General features: G+C 39.7%; 1 pseudogene; it reads left to right on the forward strand.

The window, feature by feature from the left end:
• The first annotated feature begins 471 nt into the window (after positions 1-471).
• Positions 472-1,156, forward strand: LOC138155758 (polyglutamine-binding protein 1 pseudogene; annotated as a pseudogene).
• The last annotated feature ends 7,474 nt before the right edge of the window (positions 1,157-8,630 follow it).

Raw genomic sequence — 8,630 nt, forward strand, 5'->3', positions numbered from 1 at the left:
CCATGGACCATAGCACTCTAGGCCCTTTTATCTTCCACTATCTCTTGAAGTCTGTCCAGGTTCATGTTTGTTGTTTTCATGACACTATCTATCCCTCTCTTCCTCTGCCATCCCCTTTTACATTTGTCTTCAATCTTTCCAAACATCAGGCTTTTTTTTTTTTCAATGAGTTCCATCTTGTCATTATGTGGCCAAAGTATTTAAGCTTTAGTTTCAGCATTTGACCTTCCAATGAATAGCCTGAATTAATTTTTTAAGTATTGACTAATTTGATCTTCTTGATGTCCAAGGGACTCTCAAAAGTCTTTTCCATCACTACAATTCAAAAGCATTGATTCTTCAGTGCTCAGTTTTCTTTATAGTTCAACTCTCACAGTCATACATTGCTACTGGGGCCAGGCTGAGGGGTTCAGGTTGGCAGCTGCTGGGTTACCCTGATCCCATCCCCCCCACCTCCCCAGGCTCCCCACCATGCCGCTCCCTGCTGCCCTCCAGACCCACCTTGCCAAGCAAGGCCTCCTTAACCTGGTGGAACCTGAGCCAGAGGAACAAATCATTGCAGAGGATGATGACGATGACCCTATGGACTGTCTTGAAGGTCTGCCCCCCAACTGGTACAAAGTTTTCCAGCTGATATGCAGCCTTCCCTACTACTGAAACATGGAGACAAACCTCATGTCCTGGTTGAATCCCCACATCCCCAGCTTGGTCATCACCAAGGCGGCTAAGAAAATCAAGGACAACTTGGAGCCCAATGAAAAGATGGACTGTGGCCACGAGAAGCCGGTCAGAGGCTATGAGAGGCCGAAGCGTGGCTAGGAAAAGTGATTGGAGCGGGGAGGCTAAGACAAGCTGGACCACAGGTACTAGAAGCTGGAGAGGGAGGAAGCCAAGGAGTGACGCCGCCATTGCCAGGAGGAGCTGGCGCCCTACCCCAAGAGCAAGAAAGCCAGTTGCAAGGATGAAGATCTGGATCCCATGGACCCCAGCAACTATTCAGATGCCCCCTGGGTCCACGGGGCTCCCCAAGAAGAATGAGGCAAATAGGGGTACAGACACCACAGCGGCCAGACCCCTCCCCGGGAGCAGTTCTTTGGGCCAAACACAGAGGCTTCCAGGGACAAGCAGCAGGATTGAGCTAGCCGGCCAACCCTAACTTTCCCAGGGATCCACAACCTTTGTTTTCATCATAAGTAACACTTTTAGGGGGAAGAAAAGGGAGTGGGTGCTGGGAGGTGGGGTGGAAAGAGGAAAGAAAAAGAAGAGAAGACAATAGGTTGTGCATAAACAGCATCACCAGCCTGAACTGTTTAAAGAATGATAACGCTCCCACCAAATTGGGAGATGGGACGGAATATTGACTATGACTGTGGGTATTTTAAGAGAAGTTTTGCCAGTGCAGACTAATCCACACTGGAGGTAACACAATTTTCATGGCATTCAAGGGTGACTTTGAATATTTCTGAAAGGAATCCTAAGCTTTAAAGATGAAAGGAACTATGGACATCATGAAGATTTCTAAGCAAAGGACTTCTTGGACCACACCTCCTGGAGAGAAGAAAACAATTTCTTTGACCAAGCCTCCTAGTGGATCCTACTGAATTTTTGGTACAAGGAGCAGCAAGAGACAAAGCCTATCACCAACCCAAACCTTGCTCTTTCTTAGCATGATATCCTTTTCCTGCTATATACTGGCATAGAAGTACTTGTGACCATGTGTACATGGGCTATATATTATAATTTTCTAGAAACCCTGGATGGGAAATAAAAACCAAAAAAAATTATTTGTAACCTGCATCCAAGATTGAACCTAGTCTTTGTGAAAATCAGAGTTATAGGTCTGAATCTTGGATTTACAATTATTTTTACAACAGGACATTTAAATAGGGTTTTTATTTTCCAAAGAACTTTCATATTTAATGGTCCCTCTAGCTGTCAGTGCTCTCTTTCAAATCATCAAATATCATAAACTTACCTTATTTGACTTTTGTATGTAGAATTTAAGGCTCTTGAGGGCAGGAACTATGTTTTTCTGTGTATTTTCATTGCCTAACCTAGTGCCTTAAGCTTAGTAGGCATACAATAAATGTTTGTTGAATGTAATAGTTTTAAAAAATATGCTACTGGAAAAAAAATATAGCTTTGACTATGTAGACTTTTGTTGGCAAGGTGACATCTCTGCTTTTTAGTAGGCTGTCCAGATTTGCCCTAGCTTTCCTTCCAAGGAGCAAGTGTCTTTTCATTTCAGTTGCCATTGCCATCTGTAGTGATCTTTGGGCCCAAGAATATAAAATCTGACACTGCTTCCATTCCTTCTCCCTTTATTTGCTAAGAATTGATGGGACCAGTTGCTAAGATCTTAGTCTTTTTCTTCACCAGTTTAAAGTGGGGTTTGTCTCTTCTATCTTCCCTCTCAAAGTTGGAAGCCAGAAGCACCTGAAGCTACTGAACACTCAAAGAAGACTTGAAGCTTAACGAGTCCCCAAACGTGACTTGCTCTAAAGGCTTTCCAGAAGAACTTGTGGATAACTTAAAGTCTTCTGCTCTCAGTAGCTCCCCCCACCCTCCTCATTCAGGGCAGGGCATTCATTTCCATTAATGAGGAGAGAGTGCCAGACCATTGGCCTTTGGGAAAGGGGTTACATTCATTATTATTATTATTATTTCCATAAAGGTGTGGATGTGGAGGTGGAAGGTAGGACTAGAGAGTTTGTAAATAAGGAAGGTCCAGAGAAAGGAGAGAAAATTCCTAAAGGAAGACCAGAGCAGAGGAGCTCCCCCAAGAAGCAAGAAGAAGTTGCCAGAGAACAGAACAGTGATCAGAGGGGAGAGCAGTGAGTACTAAGCATCATGGATCGACACTCCAACCTGTGTGTGGATCAAGCAGGAAGAAAGCTCAGGGAAGGTGTTACCTAAGACTTGTTGGCAGCTAGAAACATACTGTTGGTTTTAAGGTTGAGATTGATAGAGGTATTAATTTATAGGTCCTATGGACTTTGAAGGTCCCTGTGAACCATTGGTAGATTTTTCTTTATTCAGCTTTCTTTGTGATATATTTTAGCAAAACTGTTTCTGATATGTTGTGACCAGCAAGCTTCCAAATTCTTCTTGTGGGGAAGAGCTATTTTTCATTCTTGTCTTTATATCCCTATTATCTAAAACATTGCTGCATATGTTGGAGGTATTTAATAAATGATCAATTTGAAACTGAATGGGGGTGGGATGATTAGTACAGAAAATTCTATAGGATTCTAAGTTGAAATTCTGAGCCCAAGACCTTGGGTAGGCCATATAACTTCTCAAATGTTCCATTCTTTAAGTCTATGAATTAGAGATAAGCTGCTGATATATATTGGTAGATTTTTTTGTTTCCATTGGAGGGTCCTTAAACCAATTCACTCACAGTTATGGAAAAAACAAGCAAAATACGAATAGAGGACCTTGCCTCAAACATAACTGGCAATTCTTAAGCTATATGGGGCCTGGGTGTAAGAATCCCATGCTTGTGATACCCAGATTTATCCTGCATTGTTATAGTTATTTGTGCATGAATCCTAATATCTCTACTAGACTAGAAACTCTATAAGAGCAGCAAATATATCTTCTATGATATCTATGTCTTCCTCAGTTTGTAGCATAGATCTCTATGCCTAGAAGGACGGTAATGTTTGAAGAGGTGCTCAACAAATGCCTGTTGAATGAGTCCTATTTCTTCGGCATGGTCAGCTCTTGAGTGAGTCAGTCTTTATGTTCTATCCTTAGTGCAAAGCAGTGCCTTCTCTGTGGGTTTTAAATGAAGCTGTGGGCTCTACAGCACAAGAAGAAACAACACAGGCGAATTGTAGCCAAGTGTAATTACTCATAAGGACTAAATGAGATTTGCTGTGTTCTCAAAAAAGCTCTCTAAATGGTAGCATTTATTCTTGTTCCAAAAGAGAGGGGATCATTCAGCTCAAGGACAATGAAGTACTGATCTGCAGGGAAACAGGCTGTTATTTACAAGAGGCAAAATGTATTAAAACATTTGAGGAAGTGACTTAGGTTTTCTATGAGTGCTCTACCTGAGAACTCTCTTGATGCCACACAGTGAATTGTGCCATCTAGCACCATCAAATTTCTAGTCTGGACTATTTACGAAAACAACTTTCAATTGTACCCTCAGAAAAAAAAAAGCATGTCTTAAGATCAGAACGTCTGGGAAAGCATCTTCACTGCCCACATAAATGTTCCCTTTTCATTTTTGTAATTGTTAAGTTAGACTGAAAGATTATTTGTCAAAATGACATGGTTTCTATGGATTTTCTCATTGTTTAGTCATAGGAATGGAAATAGCTTCAAATGAATTGTTTTTTCAATATTTACTATAGTTATAAGAATTGGATAATTACAAAAATGTTCAAGTTTTATTGGCAAAAAAGCAGTTCCCAAATTAACCTTACAGTGGAATGTAATTATAGGGCTAATGCTCCAAGTCAAACAGAGAAGACTGAATTTTTAAAATAATAATTTGTCGTTACTAAAATGGAAAAAGCAAGGCTTATTTTAGTTCATTTATTGTAGTTTTTTTAACAAGGATTTGGGGTTTCATACAAAACATCCGGTTGTTGAAGGAGTACTCATGCTTTTCCAAGTCTGTCTAACTCTTATGACTGTTTCCTTCCTTGCTACCTCTTTGTTGTTTAGTCAATTCTTTGTGACCCCCTTTTGGATTTTCTTGGCAAAAATACTGGAGTGGTTTGCCATTTCCTTCTCTAGTTCATTTTACACATAAGGAAACTGAGGGAGATAGGGTTCAGACTTGCCCAGGGTCACACAGCTAGTAAGTATGTGAGGTTGGATTTGAACTCAGGAAAATGAGTCTTCCTGACTCCAGGCTCAGGGCTCTGTCTACTGTGCCACAGCTGCCAATGTCTCACAATTTCTTTCGTATGTGGCCATTCCTCTAGATGTCCATATATTGTTTATACTCTGAACTAGAGGGAAACAGCATGTCTAAACGAAAGAAGTATTGGATTTGGAGTCAGAGGACCCAAGTTTGAACCCTTCCTTTGTCACTTAGTACCTGTGTTACCTTGGACAAATAACTTTACTTTAAGAAGCAGCTAGATGACTCAGTAGATAAGGTTCTGGACCTGAAGTCAAGAAGATCTGAGTTCAAATCTAGCCTCAGTCACTCACTCTATGACCCTGAGCAAGTCATTTGGCCTCTTTTTGCCTCAGTTCCATGAACTACAAAATGGGAATAAAATAGTATCTATCTCTTAAGAGTTATTGTAAGGATCAAATGAAATCCTAGTAAAGGACACAAGTCTGGAATGTAGTAGGCACTATGTAAATGCTTATTCCCTTTTCTGCTTAATCTCTCAAACACATCCAGAAGAAGACAGACAGCATGATGAAGGAACTAGAGAATATATTATAAAAAGTGCTCTTGAAGGGATTGTGAATGTTTATCCTAGAGGAGAGTAAGAAACAAATGACTGAAATTGGAGTATTTGAAGTTGAGCCACTAGGTTTGATATGCTGGGACCTAAATGGAAGTGGTAGGAATAATGTGAGTAAAATGTGAAAGCGGCAGCAAGGCAGATTTCAGCTTAATACATGTGTCATGGAATAAAGACCACCTCTCTGGCTTGGCAGGTAAGATCTGGTGCAGCGCTTTAAAAATCAGGAAAATTGCTCAGTTTGGGAGACAGCTCCTGCAAAAGATACCCAGAGACAGGGGTATTTCATAAAACAATTCTTTTTAAGTAAAAGAAAAGTAGAAATTTCAAGTGGAGGAGCAGTCAGTATCAGGATGCCTGTTGGGGTTCAGATTTCCTTGATTTCCACAACTAAAACATTTTGCAATTGCTGAAGCAGTGGGGAAATAACCTACTGTTACAGAAATGAGTCACTTGGGCAGCTAGGTGGCTCAGTAGATAGAGTGCTAGGCTTAGACTTAGGAAGACTTCATGAGCTCAAATTTGTCCTCAGCTACTTACTAGTTGAATGACCCTGGGCAAGTCATTTAACCCCGTTTGCCTCAGTTTCCCTATATGTAAAATGAGCTAGAGAAGGAAATGACAAACCAGTCTAGTATCTTTGCCAAGAAAATCCCAAATGAGATCACAAAGAGTCAGATACAACTGAAGGAATGACCGAACAACCGAAATGATCACGTAAGTTAGACAACAAGTATTTATAAAGCACTTCTTATGTTCTAGTCATTGAGTTGAGGACTGGGGATACAAAGAAAGGTGAAAAGAGTATCTTGTCCCTCAAAGAGTTCACATTCTAATGGGGAAGATGACAGACAAACAGTTGTGCAAATGTACATATAAATATGTATGTATATACATATGTGTGTGTGCATATATATACTTATGCATATATATGTAAGTGGGAGGTAATCTTTCCAAGAGAAAGTATTAATGGTGGGGAAAATATGTATACACAATGGAGAGGGGAAGTGGGAAGGAAACAAGAATTTATGTGCTGGCAATACAAATATAAGCAGAAAGAATGACAGTTCCTTCACCTAAGCAGCTTACATTCTAATGGGGGAAGATAACATACAAAAGCAGATCTAAAAGCTTGGTGGAGGGGAAAAGGAGAAGGGGATATAGTTCTGAAGTCTAGAAAGTCAGGTCAGGTACAGGACTGAGAAGGAGAATGAAAGTAGGTTAGCCTGTGTCCTTCCACACAATGAAGGCTCCAGGAAAAGACCTCCTGCTGAGGGTGTGCTTTTAACCCTGAGTCTTGAAGGGAGTGAAGGAATCAGGAACATGGAGATTTCCAAGAGAATTCCAGGCATGAGGGACAGACATGTGAAAAAGTCAGGGAACAGGAAGGGGAAGTGTCCTACAGGAGAGCATTAAGAAAGCCAATGTCACTTGTATAGTAGGGGAAGGAGAGTAAAGTGCAGCTAGGTCCCGAATTTTGGGAAAAGTGAATCCCCCAAAATGGTTGCACATTATTCTAATTTGTACTGCATAGTACTACTGGGTTGGAGCGAATTACTATGTTTTACATAATTATACGTTCATATAGGCAAATTCGAACACATGTGATTATTTTAAGAAATTCTTTACTTATAATAATCATGAACTAACTGTATGAGAAGACTGGAAAGGTAAGAAGTGAGTAGGTCAGTCAAAAAGAACATTTTATATTTGACTCCAGAAATAATAGGGAGTCACTGGAGTTTGTTGAGTGGGGGTAGGAGGAGTGTGGAGGAAAGTGTGACGTGGTCACACTTAATGTGTTGGTGACACATTAAGGGGCCATATGGTAAATGTAGATTTAGAAGACTAGAATTTGAATCTTAGTGTTTTTACTTACTACCTGTATAAGTTTCTGGAGTTTAACTTTTCTTCATCTTAGCTCCTCCTTGTAAAAGGAAGTTGATTGAATTAAGAATTCTGGACTCAACTGATGTATACTCAAGAGACTCAATTGTTAAATTTTCAGTGTGAGCATTTACATATCAGAAACTGGCAAATCCTACAAATTAGGCTTTGAGTCATTGTTTTGTTGACTGTTTACACTTAAGAAGGTGATAGAGAAATATAAATAATGCAGATTAACCTTAAAAGTATTTTTTTTCCCAGAGGGCCAGTTGTTAAATATTCACCAGCACAAGGGGGCACTAGGTGGCACAGTGAGTAAAGCACCAGCCCCAAAGTCAGGAGGACAGGAGTTCCGTTCTGGCCTCATACACTTAACACTCACACAAAAAAAAACTAGCCGAGTAACCTTGGGCAAGTTGCTTAACCCCAATTGCCCTCCAAAAGGCAAAAAAAAAATATATATATATACATACACACACACACACACATACATTCACCAGCACTCCCCTGGCTAACTTACTTGATCACTAAAGTTCCTTCCAGTTCTCAATCTATGATGCTGAAATCAATTACTTTATGGTATCTAATAAAGAGTAGTTTTCAAAGTAAAAATACTTAAACTATACTGACTTTTGTACATGGAAAAACTTTATAACAATCTCAAAAAATGGATCTGCCTGCTTATAGAGATGGTCTGTTCCTCATCATTGGAGGTTTATTGATCAACTGGACAACCTTTTGTCAAGGATGTCTAGGAAGGGATTCTTGGTAACATACAAATTGAGTAGATTGAATGGAGTTCTCTTCCAGCTCTCAGAATCGGTGGTTCTCTCTGGGAATTTGTTTCTTCCCCTGTAAAATGATGGGCCTAGACTGGATGAGTTAAGGTCCTTTCCAATTCTAAATATATGGTCATATGTTATAACTGAAGGCTTTTTCCACAATAGGCTTTTTCATTTTTCTAACGTTTTTCTATATTTCTCAAACCAAATCACAATAAATTGATACCTAACCTTTAACCTGCCCATCTCTATCCTCTTCTTTGCTAATTTTCCACCTCACAAATATTTTATGAATTAAGAATTACAAATCTGAAAAAAATCAAATTTAACATTTTAAAAGTGTCTCTTTATGCAAATGCAGTCAGAGGTGCTTATTTTAATCAGCCTTTTGATATAACTTTAAAATAAAAATCTTATTCCCATTTTCCCAACTTTCTGAGTCATATTCCATCTAAGAGACAAAATAGTTATATTTGCCTCTACTCCCTTTCCTCCTCCCCCAACCATTCCTACTTTA

The sequence above is a fragment of the Petaurus breviceps genome, unplaced genomic scaffold (genome assembly GCF_028583685.1).
Source record: "Petaurus breviceps papuanus isolate PSGF00001 unplaced genomic scaffold, PetGlider_PUasm1.0 98, whole genome shotgun sequence".
NCBI lineage: Eukaryota > Metazoa > Chordata > Mammalia > Diprotodontia > Petauridae > Petaurus > Petaurus breviceps.